The sequence below is a fragment of the Scomber japonicus genome, chromosome 16 (genome assembly GCF_027409825.1).
Source record: "Scomber japonicus isolate fScoJap1 chromosome 16, fScoJap1.pri, whole genome shotgun sequence".
Taxonomy (NCBI): Eukaryota; Metazoa; Chordata; class Actinopteri; order Scombriformes; family Scombridae; genus Scomber; species Scomber japonicus.
Genome location: NC_070593.1, coordinates 26,507,462 through 26,524,542, shown reverse-complemented (window position 1 = coordinate 26,524,542; position 17,081 = coordinate 26,507,462). Strand labels below are relative to the sequence as shown.

The 17,081-nt window shown below is 38.8% G+C and overlaps 11 non-coding genes across 11 annotated transcripts; all 11 read right to left on the bottom strand.

Moving 5' to 3' along the window:
• Positions 1-224: 224 nt before the first annotated feature.
• Positions 225-297, bottom strand: trnak-uuu (transfer RNA lysine (anticodon UUU)). Its single transcript has one exon. It is a non-coding gene; the product is annotated as a tRNA-Lys (tRNA).
• Positions 298-670: 373 nt separating this feature from the next.
• Positions 671-743, bottom strand: trnak-cuu (transfer RNA lysine (anticodon CUU)). Its single transcript has one exon. It is a non-coding gene; the product is annotated as a tRNA-Lys (tRNA).
• A 1,241-nt stretch (positions 744-1,984) lies between these two features.
• trnak-cuu (transfer RNA lysine (anticodon CUU)) lies at positions 1,985-2,057 on the bottom strand. Its single transcript has one exon. It is a non-coding gene; the product is annotated as a tRNA-Lys (tRNA).
• Positions 2,058-2,864: 807 nt separating this feature from the next.
• trnak-cuu (transfer RNA lysine (anticodon CUU)) lies at positions 2,865-2,937 on the bottom strand. The gene has a single exon. It is a non-coding gene; the product is annotated as a tRNA-Lys (tRNA).
• Positions 2,938-3,744: 807 nt separating this feature from the next.
• trnak-cuu (transfer RNA lysine (anticodon CUU)) lies at positions 3,745-3,817 on the bottom strand. The gene has a single exon. It is a non-coding gene; the product is annotated as a tRNA-Lys (tRNA).
• A 1,675-nt stretch (positions 3,818-5,492) lies between these two features.
• On the bottom strand, positions 5,493-5,565 carry trnak-cuu (transfer RNA lysine (anticodon CUU)). Its single transcript has one exon. It is a non-coding gene; the product is annotated as a tRNA-Lys (tRNA).
• An 807-nt stretch (positions 5,566-6,372) lies between these two features.
• Positions 6,373-6,445, bottom strand: trnak-cuu (transfer RNA lysine (anticodon CUU)). Its single transcript has one exon. It is a non-coding gene; the product is annotated as a tRNA-Lys (tRNA).
• A 1,241-nt stretch (positions 6,446-7,686) lies between these two features.
• trnak-cuu (transfer RNA lysine (anticodon CUU)) lies at positions 7,687-7,759 on the bottom strand. The gene has a single exon. It is a non-coding gene; the product is annotated as a tRNA-Lys (tRNA).
• An 807-nt stretch (positions 7,760-8,566) lies between these two features.
• On the bottom strand, positions 8,567-8,639 carry trnak-cuu (transfer RNA lysine (anticodon CUU)). Its single transcript has one exon. It is a non-coding gene; the product is annotated as a tRNA-Lys (tRNA).
• Positions 8,640-9,000: 361 nt separating this feature from the next.
• Positions 9,001-9,073, bottom strand: trnak-uuu (transfer RNA lysine (anticodon UUU)). Its single transcript has one exon. It is a non-coding gene; the product is annotated as a tRNA-Lys (tRNA).
• A 373-nt stretch (positions 9,074-9,446) lies between these two features.
• Positions 9,447-9,519, bottom strand: trnak-cuu (transfer RNA lysine (anticodon CUU)). Its single transcript has one exon. It is a non-coding gene; the product is annotated as a tRNA-Lys (tRNA).
• Between the last annotated feature and the right edge of the window lie 7,562 nt (positions 9,520-17,081).

Genomic DNA, 17,081 nt, shown 5'->3' with positions numbered 1-17,081 from the left:
CTTAAAATTGAATTGTGTACAAAAGGCAGAACAGGTCAATGGAATGTAGAACCTTTGTGCTTGACATCTCATAGCATATCTGAGAAGGTCTTGTGGGAAGTATGACCACATACAAATGCACCGCCATGATCCTGTGGACCTGTTTTGCAAGTTTAAACAAATTCTATTCAAAACTGTGCATGCATTATGTATGAATTTGAATATGCTGCATAGGATGAGCTGTACGCCCAATGTGGGACTTGAACCCACGACCCTGAGATTAAAAGTCTCATGCTCTACCGACTGAGCTAACCGGGCTCTTTTTGTCCTTCCAGAGCTAAAATTTTTCGAGAAACAAGGCTGCTGTTTTGTGGTTCATTATCCTTGCGCTAATTTCATGCATCTCATTTCACAAATCTTTCAATTGAAGAACAATTAAATGAGTTGGACAACATATTAAAATTGAATTGTGTACAAAAGGCAGAACAGGTGAATGGAATGTAGAACCTTTGTGCTTGACATCTCATGGCATATCTGAGGGTGTCTTGTAGGAATTATGACCACATACAAATGCACCGTCATGATCCCGGTGCCTTGTTTGGCAAATTCATACCAATTGTATTTGAAACTGGGCATACAGTACCTTTGCATTGGAAAGACTGCCACAGACAGCTCCAAAGATTAAGCTCTGCGCCCAATGTGGGGCTCGAACCCACGACCCTGAGATTAAGAGTCTCATGCTCTACCGACTGAGCTAACCGGGCTCTTTTTGTCTTTCCAGAGCTGAAATTTTTCAAGAAACAAGGCTGTTGTTTTGTGGTTCATTATTCTTGCGCTAATTTCATGCATCTCATTTCACAAATCTTTTAATTGAAGAACAATTAAGTGAGTTGGACAACATCTTAAAATTGGATTGTGTACAAAAGGCAGAACAGGTGAATGGAATGTAGAACCTTTGTGCTTGACATCTCATAGCTAATCTGAGAAGGTCTTGTGGGAAGTATGATCACATACAAATGCACCGCCATGATCCTGTGAACCTGTTTTGCAAGTTTAAACAAATTCTATTCAAAACTGTGCATGCATGATGTATGAATTTGAACATGCTGCATAGGATGAGCTGTACGCCCAATGTGGGACTTGAACCCACGACCCTGAGATTAAAAGTCTCATGCTCTACCGACTGAGCTAACCAGGCTCTTTTTGTCTTTCCAGAGCTGAAATTTTTCGAGAAACAATGCTGCTGTTTTGTGGTTCATTATCCTTGCGCTAATTTCATGCATCTCATTTCACAAATCTTTCAATTGAAGAACAATTAAATGAGTTGGACAACATCTTAAAATTGAATTGTGTACAAAAGGCAAAACAGGTGAATGGAATGTAGAACCTTTGTGCTTGACATCTCATGGCATATCTGAGAGTGTCTTGTCGGAAGTATGACCACATACAAATGCACCGCCATGATCCCGTGGACCTGTTTTGCAAGTTTAAACAAATTCTATTCAAAACTGTGCATGCATTATGTATGAATCAGAATATGCTGCATAGGATGAGCTGTACGCCCAATGTGGGACTTGAACCCACGACCCTGAGATTAAAAGTCTCATGCTCTACCGACTGAGCTAACCGGGCTCTTTTTGTCTTTCCAGAGCTGAAATTTTTCGAGAAACAAGGCTGTTGTTTTGTGGTTCATTATCCTTGCGCTAATTTCATGCATCTCATTTCACAAATCTTTCAATTGAAGAACAATTAAATGAGTTGGACAACATCTTAAAATTGAATTGTGTACAAAAGGCAGAACAGGTGAATGGAATGTAGAACCTTTGTGCTTGACATCTCATGGCATATCTGAGAGTGTCTTGTAGGAATTATGACCACATACAAATGCACCGTCATGATCCCGGTGCCTTGTTTGGCAAATTCATACCAATTGTATTTGAAACTGGGCATACAGTACCTTTGCATTGGAAAGACTGCCACAGACAGCTCCAAAGATTAAGCTCTGCGCCCAATGTGGGGCTCGAACCCACGACCCTGAGATTAAGAGTCTCATGCTCTACCGACTGAGCTAACCGGGCTCTTTTTGTCTTTCCAGAGCTGAAATTTTTCGAGAAACAAGGCTGTTGTTTTGTGGTTCATTATTCTTGCGCTAATTTCATGCATCTCATTTCACAAATCTTTTAATTGAAGAACAATTAAGTGAGTTGGACAACATCTTAAAATTGAATTGTGTACAAAAGGCAGAACAGGTCAATGGAATGTAGAACCTTTGTGCTTGACATCTCATAGCATATCTGAGAAGGTCTTGTGGGAAGTATGACCACATACAAATGCACCGCCATGATCCTGTGGACCTGTTTTGCAAGTTTAAACAAATTCTATTCAAAACTGTGCATGCATTATGTATGAATTTGAATATGCTGCATAGGATGAGCTGTACGCCCAATGTGGGACTTGAACCCACGACCCTGAGATTAAAAGTCTCATGCTCTACCGACTGAGCTAACCGGGCTCTTTTTGTCCTTCCAGAGCTAAAATTTTTCGAGAAACAAGGCTGCTGTTTTGTGGTTCATTATCCTTGCGCTAATTTCATGCATCTCATTTCACAAATCTTTCAATTGAAGAACAATTAAATGAGTTGGACAACATATTAAAATTGAATTGTGTACAAAAGGCAGAACAGGTGAATGGAATGTAGAACCTTTGTGCTTGACATCTCATGGCATATCTGAGGGTGTCTTGTAGGAATTATGACCACATACAAATGCACCGTCATGATCCCGGTGCCTTGTTTGGCAAATTCATACCAATTGTATTTGAAACTGGGCATACAGTACCTTTGCATTGGAAAGACTGCCACAGACAGCTCCAAAGATTAAGCTCTGCGCCCAATGTGGGGCTCGAACCCACGACCCTGAGATTAAGAGTCTCATGCTCTACCGACTGAGCTAACCGGGCTCCTTTCGTCTTTCCAGAGCTGAAATTTTTCGAGAAACAAGGCTGTTGTTTTGTGGTTCATTATCCTTGCGCTAATTTCATGCATCTCATTTCACAAATCTTTCAATTGAAGAACAATTAAATGAGTTGGACAACATCTTAAAATTGAATTGTGTACAAAAGGCAGAACAGGTGAATGGAATGTAGAACCTTTGTGCTTGACATCTCATGGCATATCTGAGAGTGTCTTGTCAGAAGTATGACCACATACAAATGCACCGCCATGATCCCGTGGACCTGTTTTGCAAGTTTAAACAAATTCTATTCAAAACTGTGCATGCATTATGTATGAATCAGAATATGCTGCATAGGATGAGCTGTACGCCCAATGTGGGACTTGAACCCACGACCCTGAGATTAAAAGTCTCATGCTCTACCGACTGAGCTAACCGGGCTCTTTTCATCTTTCCAGAGCTGAAATTTTTCGAGAAACAAGGCTGTTGTTTTGTGGTTCATTATCCTTGCGCTAATTTCATGCATCTCATTTCACAAATCTTTCAATTGAAGAACAATTAAATGAGTTGGACAACATCTTAAAATTGAATTGTGTACAAAAGGCAGAACAGGTCAATGGAATGTAGAACCTTTGTGCTTGACATCTCATGGCATATCTGAGAGTGTCTTGTAGGAATTATGACCACATACAAATGCACCGTCATGATCCCGGTGCCTTGTTTGGCAAATTCATACCAATTGTATTTGAAACTGGGCATACAGTACCTTTGCATTGGAAAGACTGCCACAGACAGCTCCAAAGATTAAGCTCTGCGCCCAATGTGGGGCTCGAACCCATGACCCTGAGATTAAGAGTCTCATTCTCTACCGACTGAGCTAACCGGGCTCTTTTTGTCCTTCCAGAGCTGAAATTTTTCGAGAAACAAGGCTGTTGTTTTGTGGTTCATTATCCTTGCGCTAATTTCATGCATCTCATTTCACAAATCTTTCAATTGAAGAACAATTAAATGAGTTGGACAACATCTTAAAATTGAATTGTGTACAAAAGGCAGAACAGGTCAATGGAATGTAGAACCTTTGTGCTTGACATCTCATGGCATATCTGAGAGTGACTTGTCGGCAGTATGACCACATACAAATGCACCGCCATGATCCCGTGGACCTGTTTTGTAAGTTTAAACAAATTCTATTCAAAACTGTGCATGCATTATGTATGAATCTGAACATGCTGCATAGGATGAGCTGTACGCCCAATGTGGGACTTGAACCCATGACCCTGAGATTAAAAGTCTCATGCTCTACCGACTGAGCTAACCGGACTCTTTTTGGCCTTCCAGAGCTGAAATTTTTCGAGAAACAAGGCTGTTGTTTTGTGGTTCATTATTCTTGCGCTAATTTCATGCATCTCATTTCACAAATCTTTTAATTGAAGAACAATTAAGTGAGTTGGACAACATCTTAAAATTGAATTGTGTACAAAAGGCAGAACAGGTCAATGGAATGTAGAACCTTTGTGCTTGACATCTCATAGCTAATCTGAGAAGGTCTTGTGGGAAGTATGATCACATACAAATGCACCGCCATGATCCTGTGGACCTGTTTTGCAAGTTTAAACAAATTCTATTCAAAACTGTGCATGCATGATGTATGAATTTGAACATGCTGCATAGGATGAGCTGTACGCCCAATGTGGGACTTGAACCCACGACCCTGAGATTAAAAGTCTCATGCTCTACCGACTGAGCTAACCAGGCTCTTTTTGTCTTTCCAGAGCTGAAATTTTTCGAGAAACAATGCTGCTGTTTTGTGGTTCATTATCCTTGCGCTAATTTCATGCATCTCATTTCACAAATCTTTCAATTGAAGAACAATTAAATGAGTTGGACAACATCTTAAAATTGAATTGTGTACAAAAGGCAAAACAGGTGAATGGAATGTAGAACCTTTGTGCTTGACATCTCATGGCATATCTGAGAGTGTCTTGTCGGAAGTATGACCACATACAAATGCACCGCCATGATCCCGTGGACCTGTTTTGCAAGTTTAAACAAATTCTATTCAAAACTGTGCATGCATTATGTATGAATCAGAATATGCTGCATAGGATGAGCTGTACGCCCAATGTGGGACTTGAACCCACGACCCTGAGATTAAAAGTCTCATGCTCTACCGACTGAGCTAACCGGGCTCTTTTTGTCTTTCCAGAGCTGAAATTTTTCGAGAAACAAGGCTGTTGTTTTGTGGTTCATTATCCTTGCGCTAATTTCATGCATCTCATTTCACAAATCTTTCAATTGAAGAACAATTAAATGAGTTGGACAACATCTTAAAATTGAATTGTGTACAAAAGGCAGAACAGGTGAATGGAATGTAGAACCTTTGTGCTTGACATCTCATGGCATATCTGAGAGTGTCTTGTAGGAATTATGACCACATACAAATGCACCGTCATGATCCCGGTGCCTTGTTTGGCAAATTCATACCACTTGTATTTGAAACTGGGCATACAGTACCTTTGCATTGGAAAGACTGCCACAGACAGCTCCAAAGATTAAGCTCTGCGCCCAATGTGGGGCTCGAACCCACGACCCTGAGATTAAGAGTCTCATGCTCTACCGACTGAGCTAACCGGGCTCTTTTTGTCTTTCCAGAGCTGAAATTTTTCGAGAAACAAGGCTGTTGTTTTGTGGTTCATTATTCTTGCGCTAATTTCATGCATCTCATTTCACAAATCTTTTAATTGAAGAACAATTAAGTGAGTTGGACAACATCTTAAAATTGAATTGTGTACAAAAGGCAGAACAGGTCAATGGAATGTAGAACCTTTGTGCTTGACATCTCATAGCATATCTGAGAAGGTCTTGTGGGAAGTATGACCACATACAAATGCACCGCCATGATCCTGTGGACCTGTTTTGCAAGTTTAAACAAATTCTATTCAAAACTGTGCATGCATTATGTATGAATTTGAATATGCTGCATAGGATGAGCTGTACGCCCAATGTGGGACTTGAACCCACGACCCTGAGATTAAAAGTCTCATGCTCTACCGACTGAGCTAACCGGGCTCTTTTTGTCCTTCCAGAGCTAAAATTTTTCGAGAAACAAGGCTGCTGTTTTGTGGTTCATTATCCTTGCGCTAATTTCATGCATCTCATTTCACAAATCTTTCAATTGAAGAACAATTAAATGAGTTGGACAACATATTAAAATTGAATTGTGTACAAAAGGCAGAACAGGTGAATGGAATGTAGAACCTTTGTGCTTGACATCTCATGGCATATCTGAGGGTGTCTTGTAGGAATTATGACCACATACAAATGCACCGTCATGATCCCGGTGCCTTGTTTGGCAAATTCATACCAATTGTATTTGAAACTGGGCATACAGTACCTTTGCATTGGAAAGACTGCCACAGACAGCTCCAAAGATTAAGCTCTGCGCCCAATGTGGGGCTCGAACCCACGACCCTGAGATTAAGAGTCTCATGCTCTACCGACTGAGCTAACCGGGCTCTTTTTGTCTTTCCAGAGCTGAAATTTTTCAAGAAACAAGGCTGTTGTTTTGTGGTTCATTATTCTTGCGCTAATTTCATGCATCTCATTTCACAAATCTTTTAATTGAAGAACAATTAAGTGAGTTGGACAACATCTTAAAATTGGATTGTGTACAAAAGGCAGAACAGGTGAATGGAATGTAGAACCTTTGTGCTTGACATCTCATAGCTAATCTGAGAAGGTCTTGTGGGAAGTATGATCACATACAAATGCACCGCCATGATCCTGTGAACCTGTTTTGCAAGTTTAAACAAATTCTATTCAAAACTGTGCATGCATGATGTATGAATTTGAACATGCTGCATAGGATGAGCTGTACGCCCAATGTGGGACTTGAACCCACGACCCTGAGATTAAAAGTCTCATGCTCTACCGACTGAGCTAACCAGGCTCTTTTTGTCTTTCCAGAGCTGAAATTTTTCGAGAAACAATGCTGCTGTTTTGTGGTTCATTATCCTTGCGCTAATTTCATGCATCTCATTTCACAAATCTTTCAATTGAAGAACAATTAAATGAGTTGGACAACATCTTAAAATTGAATTGTGTACAAAAGGCAAAACAGGTGAATGGAATGTAGAACCTTTGTGCTTGACATCTCATGGCATATCTGAGAGTGTCTTGTCGGAAGTATGACCACATACAAATGCACCGCCATGATCCCGTGGACCTGTTTTGCAAGTTTAAACAAATTCTATTCAAAACTGTGCATGCATTATGTATGAATCAGAATATGCTGCATAGGATGAGCTGTACGCCCAATGTGGGACTTGAACCCACGACCCTGAGATTAAAAGTCTCATGCTCTACCGACTGAGCTAACCGGGCTCTTTTTGTCTTTCCAGAGCTGAAATTTTTCGAGAAACAAGGCTGTTGTTTTGTGGTTCATTATCCTTGCGCTAATTTCATGCATCTCATTTCACAAATCTTTCAATTGAAGAACAATTAAATGAGTTGGACAACATCTTAAAATTGAATTGTGTACAAAAGGCAGAACAGGTGAATGGAATGTAGAACCTTTGTGCTTGACATCTCATGGCATATCTGAGAGTGTCTTGTAGGAATTATGACCACATACAAATGCACCGTCATGATCCCGGTGCCTTGTTTGGCAAATTCATACCACTTGTATTTGAAACTGGGCATACAGTACCTTTGCATTGGAAAGACTGCCACAGACAGCTCCAAAGATTAAGCTCTGCGCCCAATGTGGGGCTCGAACCCACGACCCTGAGATTAAGAGTCTCATGCTCTACCGACTGAGCTAACCGGGCTCTTTTTGTCTTTCCAGAGCTGAAATTTTTCGAGAAACAAGGCTGTTGTTTTGTGGTTCATTATTCTTGCGCTAATTTCATGCATCTCATTTCACAAATCTTTTAATTGAAGAACAATTAAGTGAGTTGGACAACATCTTAAAATTGAATTGTGTACAAAAGGCAGAACAGGTCAATGGAATGTAGAACCTTTGTGCTTGACATCTCATAGCATATCTGAGAAGGTCTTGTGGGAAGTATGACCACATACAAATGCACCGCCATGATCCTGTGGACCTGTTTTGCAAGTTTAAACAAATTCTATTCAAAACTGTGCATGCATTATGTATGAATTTGAATATGCTGCATAGGATGAGCTGTACGCCCAATGTGGGACTTGAACCCACGACCCTGAGATTAAAAGTCTCATGCTCTACCGACTGAGCTAACCGGGCTCTTTTTGTCCTTCCAGAGCTAAAATTTTTCGAGAAACAAGGCTGCTGTTTTGTGGTTCATTATCCTTGCGCTAATTTCATGCATCTCATTTCACAAATCTTTCAATTGAAGAACAATTAAATGAGTTGGACAACATATTAAAATTGAATTGTGTACAAAAGGCAGAACAGGTGAATGGAATGTAGAACCTTTGTGCTTGACATCTCATGGCATATCTGAGGGTGTCTTGTAGGAATTATGACCACATACAAATGCACCGTCATGATCCCGGTGCCTTGTTTGGCAAATTCATACCAATTGTATTTGAAACTGGGCATACAGTACCTTTGCATTGGAAAGACTGCCACAGACAGCTCCAAAGATTAAGCTCTGCGCCCAATGTGGGGCTCGAACCCACGACCCTGAGATTAAGAGTCTCATGCTCTACCGACTGAGCTAACCGGGCTCTTTTTGTCTTTCCAGAGCTGAAATTTTTCGAGAAACAAGGCTGTTGTTTTGTGGTTCATTATTCTTGCGCTAATTTCATGCATCTCATTTCACAAATCTTTTAATTGAAGAACAATTAAGTGAGTTGGACAACATCTTAAAATTGAATTGTGTACAAAAGGCAGAACAGGTCAATGGAATGTAGAACCTTTGTGCTTGACATCTCATAGCATATCTGAGAAGGTCTTGTGGGAAGTATGACCACATACAAATGCACCGCCATGATCCTGTGGACCTGTTTTGCAAGTTTAAACAAATTCTATTCAAAACTGTGCATGCATTATGTATGAATTTGAATATGCTGCATAGGATGAGCTGTATGCCCAATGTGGGACTTGAACCCACGACCCTGAGATTAAAAGTCTCATGCTCTACCGACTGAGCTAACCGGGCTCTTTTTGTCCTTCCAGAGCTAAAATTTTTCGAGAAACAAGGCTGCTGTTTTGTGGTTCATTATCCTTGCGCTAATTTCATGCATCTCATTTCACAAATCTTTCAATTGAAGAACAATTAAATGAGTTGGACAACATATTAAAATTGAATTGTGTACAAAAGGCAGAACAGGTGAATGGAATGTAGAACCTTTGTGCTTGACATCTCATGGCATATCTGAGGGTGTCTTGTAGGAATTATGACCACATACAAATGCACCGTCATGATCCCGGTGCCTTGTTTGGCAAATTCATACCAATTGTTTTTGAAACTGGGCATACAGTACCTTTGCATTGGAAAGACTGCCACAGACAGCTCCAAAGATTAAGCTCTGCGCCCAATGTGGGGCTCGAACCCACGACCCTGAGATTAAGAGTCTCATGCTCTACCGACTGAGCTAACCGGGCTCTTTTTGTCTTTCCAGAGCTGAAATTTTTCAAGAAACAAGGCTGTTGTTTTGTGGTTCATTATTCTTGCGCTAATTTCATGCATCTCATTTCACAAATCTTTTAATTGAAGAACAATTAAGTGAGTTGGACAACATCTTAAAATTGGATTGTGTACAAAAGGCAGAACAGGTGAATGGAATGTAGAACCTTTGTGCTTGACATCTCATAGCATATCTGAGAAGGTCTTGTGGGAAGTATGACCACATACAAATGCACCGCCATGATCCTGTGGACCTGTTTTGCAAGTTTAAACAAATTCTATTCAAAACTGTGCATGCATTATGTATGAATTTGAATATGCTGCATAGGATGAGCTGTACGCCCAATGTGGGACTTGAACCCACGACCCTGAGATTAAAAGTCTCATGCTCTACCGACTGAGCTAACCGGGCTCTTTTTGTCCTTCCAGAGCTAAAATTTTTCGAGAAACAAGGCTGCTGTTTTGTGGTTCATTATCCTTGCGCTAATTTCATGCATCTCATTTCACAAATCTTTCAATTGAAGAACAATTAAATGAGTTGGACAACATCTTAAAATTGAATTGTGTACAAAAGGCAGAACAGGTGAATGGAATGTAGAACCTTTGTGCTTGACATCTCATGGCATATCTGAGAGTGTCTTGTAGGAATTATGACCACATAGAAATGCACCGTCATGATCCCGGTGCCTTGTTTGGCAAATTCATACCAATTGTATTTGAAACTGGGCATACAGTACCTTTGCATTGGAAAGACTGCCACAGACAGCTCCAAAGATTAAGCTCTGCGCCCAATGTGGGGCTCGAACCCATGACCCTGAGATTAAAAGTCTCATGCTCTACCGACTGAGCTAACCGGGCTCTTTTCGTCTTTCCAGAGCTGAAATTTTTCGAGAAACAAGGCTGTTGTGTGGCTTGAATCCACAACCGTAAGATTAAGTCTCTCATGCTCTACTCACTGAGTTAACCGGGTTCCATTTGTCATACTCAGTCGAGAAAGACTGTTCTTTTGGAGTATGTTATGCTTATGCTTATTCCATCCAATATCAGCAATATTTCCATCCAAGTACAACATTTTAAAGTTAAATTATACCAAAATGACCAAAATGAAACTTAGTATGTCATTAGCATTTACACACACACACACACACACACACACACACACACACACACACACACACACACACACACACACACACACACACACACACACACAGAGACACAACCACACAAAGATTTGTGACATGATTTCTGCTTCACATGTGTACTGGTACAATCTGGGTTTCCTCTTGGTGTAGTTGAGCCACTGAAAACAAGAAATAAAATACGTTAAAATATCCATTATTACCAGGCACGTGCACACATAGGGCCCTAGGGGTGCTTGAGCCCCTGCCCTTTTTGCCTCGTATTAAAAAGTGCCCTGTGTGTGTGCGCGCGCGTGTGTTTGTTTGTTTGTTTTAAAATGACATTAACAAATTCCTGTTCCTCCACGGTATTCGACTGTACCCATTTCTTGTAATACGGGGTTGTTGTGTGTGTTGAGCCTGTTGCTTCTCTGTCCGAGAGAGAGGGAGAGAGAGAGATGCCCCATGGATAACTGAGGAGACGTGACAGTGGAGCAACGTGAACCTGTGTGTTATGGTCTAACTAGTCACCGTCCACTTATTCAACGTGCCATTATTCAATGGGTAATATTTCAGAAAAACGCTCTATTTTAGTCAATGTGTCAGCTTCTATTTTTGCCGGACGTGGGAGCACGGCGCATCAATCACACAGCGCAGATCGTGCGTGACAGGAAATTGTATACAAAATACAAAATAAAACACCGGGTAAATTTTCAAAATAAAATGCAGCGTGTTTACGGCGGATCATATTTCCCTTACTACAGGTCTGAAGTACAGGTCCGAGATTTAGATATAAAGTTTGTTGTGACTTTGCTACTAACGTGTGGGCTACCAAAATAATAATAATAATGATGATAATAATAATAATAATAATAATATAGTAATTTCAGCATTCTGGGGATATAAACTGTATTATTACTCATGTTGATAATAATGTGTTGACACAAAATAAATGGCAATTGCATATCACTTTCACCTACAGAACACACAGCTAAGTAGTTAGCTTTCTATTAGCACTTTATTTTTTAATTTCCATATTGTGTAAAAAAAAATTCTGCACGCACATGCTGCCCTTTTCTGACTTTGAGCCCCTGCCTCTCTATAATCATGTGCACGTCCCTGATTATTACTGTATTGATTATAGTCTCAAATGCAAAACATTATTCCAAAACATTAGACAATGACGTTGGTTAGGCAAGTCAGCTTTATGTACAGTGAAACTATTACCTCTGAGACACAGATTTCTCCATGTATTCATACAAGTATACCGTGTACCCTCATTTAAAAAGATGCATATATTCTGATTTCTATTATCTTAACTAACATGTGCCTTTCACAGACAACTGTGAACTTTCTCAAAAATTAGATTTCGACAGAAGAAGTGCAGAATTTTTATTCAGATGAATAGTCCTTCTGATTAGAGTTGTTTATTAACTATTATCTTGTCTGCCATTTTCATTTTAGAGAGAAGATAGAAGAGGAAAAAACAAGGAGACAATAGACCAGCAAGGACCGCAGAGGTGACACCCTGCACGATGAGGTGAGTGCTGATGCTATAATCTCTGTTTTTCTCATTGGTCTTTTAGAGAGAGGAGAGAAGAGACAAATCAATAACAGAGGGAGACAACATACAGTGGGAAACCTTGCTGTTAAAATGTATTATTAGAATGAGTATATTAATAAATACACCATTTGAATACACTAAATGTCCTGCAGTAATAAGTATAATCCTGTCTTAACACCCACAGATCCAGAATGAATACACATATACTATTTTTAAGAAATGTAATGTTTCCTGTATTGTTCATTTTTAGCCACTGGGAGGCAGTCTAGGCTCATATAAGGTAAATTACAGCATTTATAGCATGTACTTTGCATATGAATATCCACACACTGGACATTTCCAAATCATCTTTTATTTAATACAGAATGGCTTGTGTTTGGACCTTTCGATCTACCCAGTCTTTATAGCTTTGTTGCCTGATTGGGACTGACTGTAAGCCTGCCCTCAAACTAATGTAAAGACTGTTTGCCTGAATCACCCTTACCTGAGTCACTTTTGGTTTCACCCCCTGAGTTAGTCACAGAATCAGGTAAATGTTATGCCCTGTTGTTACATACTGTAATTAACCATGTGCAAAATAATGCAAGAGTTGCTATTTCATGTACCAACAAGCATACTTCACACAGTCACTGACACCAACACAGATTTACAAAGACAGTATACTTCAATTTTATTTCAAAATCCTCTAAAAGTGGCTTTTCAGTTATCTCATATCATATATTGCTAAAATACATTTTATGCTACACACAGCTTATTGAAAAATATAAAAGCGTGCTACTCCATGGTAAACTATGAGAAATATGTATTTATAAACAGCTCTTTTCCTTCTCTAAAATACACTGTTACAGAGGAATATTTCGACTAGATCGAAGTCAGTACCTCAATGACAAAATAAGCAGTGCATTTGAATGTCCCCATAAGAAAATATCCTTTTCCCCCAAACATTTCAACATATTGTGGTCTCAAGAAATTAAAAAAGTGAGCGAATTTATGTATAATGGACTAAAGGTTTTGAACAAAGGTCACTAAAAGGTCGCAAATTTCCAAAGATAATTCATCTGATGTATTTTCTCTGGACCTGCATAAAAATAACTTGTTTTAGCCAAAGAATTGGCTTCAATATAGAAACATCCTGATACCATATATATATTTCTTTTTTTTACTCTCTAAAATGATTACTTTTCATATTGTATAAGTGGCTGCAACTTTAGGTGACCATATGAAACTTGGGTTAATCAACAAACACAAGTCACCAGCTAGATTCAGGTATTCGAGCCACACTCACTCACAGACCTTTTTCACAGCAAACATTTTGACTTGTAATAGCAGGAAATGCACAGGTAAAACTGATAACAATTACAATGGGTCCATTAAGTGTCCAAGTGAGCCATTTCAGTGAATCAGAATGCACAATAGCAGGGCCTTTAGACTGGCTAATCTAAATGGTAGGTAGTTGTAATTAATATAATTGATTACACCTTCTGTGCCATGTCAAATGCCTGTTGTGAAAAAGGATTTTTTATTTAATAATAGGACATAACAGCATGACCGTTATTTAAGAAATAGACAGCACATGGTGCACACATAACATCTTTACCAATGTGTTCAACTTAAAGAATTTCACATGAAATTCTATCTTTGATAGAAAATAATTTCATACAAATGTGAGAATGAGCAAAATAGGTGTGCACTGTAATACATGACTGTACAGTATATAGAGCATCATCCTAAAAATCTCCTTGAATATTTCTATCTTACAAGTGTCTATTAAATTGAGGTAATAGGGTATACAAACTGTTAAGACACCTACTTATGACCCAGGTAGGTAGATCTTAGCACTGCAGGAGTAAAGGGTAATAAATCAATAAGTTTCATTTTTCATGTTTTGTATGTGCCCAAACTCTATAGTGACCATTAAATTGAAATTTCGGACAGTTACTAACCATTCATCATTTTGTGTGGTGGAGTGATGGGGCACCTGTGGAATTGTTGTCAGAAAGTAGTGTACATGGACACTTCTATTCCCTTCCATTGTAGAATTTCTGAGACTATATAATGAAAACATTTACATATTCAGAATTTGGGCACTCAAATAAAATGGCAGATATAAAATGTGAACTATATAGTAAATAAGGAGTGATTTCAGACCCAGCCATTTTTTTTGTCCTTGTGTTGTTAAAGGTGCATACAAACATGGAATAAATTGATAGATGGGAATAGTTTTTGCAGATTTGCCATGGAAAAACATATTAGAAAGAAGGACATAAGTAATGTTCAAATTTTGAAGTCTAATACCAACTAGTAGCTACTTAGCATATCTGATGTTTGCTAATTCTTAGTTCAAAGGGAAACCCTCAATTGTCCCGCTTTGTCATGTATGCTTCATTCAAAATGGCCATTGTAATAAGGTTAATATAACTGCAGTGCTAAGTCACCTTAAATGATCAAAATTAGCTTGAAATTGTGAAATATCAAAAATGGACGATATTATCAATGTTTATAATGCATTAAACATTGATAACACTGTAGTAGACACTTACAAACTAAGCCAAGCAGAATGATCTGCTAGACTACTTAACGTAACAGGAACATTGACATTTTGGAAATGTGCTTATTTGTCTTACTCACACTCAGATAAGATGACTGCATCAATTAAGATGTAGATGTATTTAGCCTAGCTTAGCATAAGCCTAACTTAGCTCAAAAAAGAAGGTGTAGGATGTGCCACCAAAAATGAAAAAAAAACAATTCTTCCTCTAAGCTGTCTTATTTACACAGTGTACTGCATATTGTCCATTTAAACAGAATTATAGATATATAATTTAACATAATTATATATTGCCATTTTTTTCAGAGAAGTTAGCAGTGAAGCTACTTATTGACCAACAGCAGCTGGGTGCTAGCATTCTAGCTTAAAAGTAAGGCTGTTTTTTAGATGTTGGAAAGACATTTTCTTTTGATGGAAGCTTAGTTTGTGCTATGCTAGACTAAAAACATCCCAGTCCTATCTCTGAACTGGAAAAACAGATATGAAATTGATATCAGTCAATCGGGAGCAAGCATATTTCCCAGTCAGTGTACCTTAAAGCATCTTGGAAGAGGGACACTATGCAAAATCTGCTCCTAAATCAAATTCCTGTTGTGAAAAGCACTGGTAGCAGTTTTAGCAGTGTGTGTGCAGTATTCAGGCTACTATTTTCTTTTAAAGATGCTGCTATTCAGCTCCACCAAACATACTGGACAAAAAAAGGCAAAAAGTTACTAGTTGTCATTAACCAATAAAAAAGTTCCTTAAGCAGCTGATTTGTACATAAGTCTTGTTTACTTGTTTACTGTATGAGCTCGCTAGGTGACACTTACATAAAAACTGATGACTGCATTTATTCTAGCTTTGCCAACACCAGCCTGAAATGTGAAAATCAATATTTGAATGAAAGGTAATTCATAGGATTGATGACTACTGTTTACAAAATGCACAAAATACTAAATGAGCAAGTGTTCAGACTGAAAATCTACATTGTTAGGGGTATCAAATGAATGAGGGTGCTGTGTTTTGACCTAAATCTTCCAATTCAAGGTTAAAAATTAAGATCCTTAAGGTAACATGCTTTTCTTTCAATGACAACCTGAGTGAAAAGTTTGTCTTTAATCATTGATGATTTAATTGGTCAATTTGACTGATTTTTTCACCCCTACTTCTACACAGCAAGTTCAGTTAACAAGTTCATCTTTTTCATACCACCCTGGCATGAACTGACACACCTCATCATATGCTACTGATAGGCATATGTAGGGACTGCCAGCCTAACGTATGACTCATGTGGCATTCCTCATGACAGGAATCCTTATTGCCTCATCTGTACATTTTCAGGGATCACCTCTTGACTTTGACTACATTTATGTACAGGAGGTATAGAACCAAAAGCCAGTAGTGTTAGTGTACACTAGTGTAGAGTACTTTTACTGTTTAAATATAAACTTTTAAAAAGATAACTTGCATATATGAGTCAATCCTCAAAAGGCTATTTGACAAGTGAACTTTAAAACACAAAGTGAAAGTTGTAACCAGCTTTGATGAAGTCAACTTAAGTCCTTCATAGACTTTCTGAATTATTACTGTGCGTTCACACTGTAAACAACATGATCAATAAGTCAGCGCCATTCATTTCCAAGAAATGAAAAGGAAGTTGTGATGGGACGGTCTGGCTAACAAAGCAGACGAAAACCCCATGGACTGTTTAAATACATAGCATCCTTTTCCTCATCATGATGCAAAACGGAGGTCCCCGGAGAGCTGGTGAGTCACTGAGCAAATGCAAAAGGTTATTGGAGCACACTCCTGCTGGACAATGCAGGTGGCAAAGTGGCAGCCACCACAGCTGAGTGAAGACACACATGCGCAAGTGCTTGAAGCTAGAGTCCTTCTAATGACTTCCTGAAAGCTTTGAGTCACTTTGGAAATCCTGTAAAGTCTGTCCTCAAATATAAGTCAATTCTTTTTCTACACAAATTTATTTTTATATTTCCGGAATGAAGTTTTTCTTTTCTCTAGGTTGAATTATTGTTCCTTTTAAAGAGGCTTGAAGAGAGAGTTTGGGGTATGTTCACTGGATTTACAGTTCATTGTGGTGACTGACTTTTGCTTTTCCACTCCATCCAATCGGCATACACATTTCTCACATTCTGATTTTCTGCTTCCAAAACAGTTAGAGGTAAATCCAAATCCAGGCTTCAAAAAGTCTTATAAGTTTTTATACGTCTATGTCAATGATCCAGACTTTTATATTGGCTGTTTGGTTTCTAATGGCACCGAATTTGTGCCTGCCATAGTGTTCTGGTGTTGGCATTTTAGTAC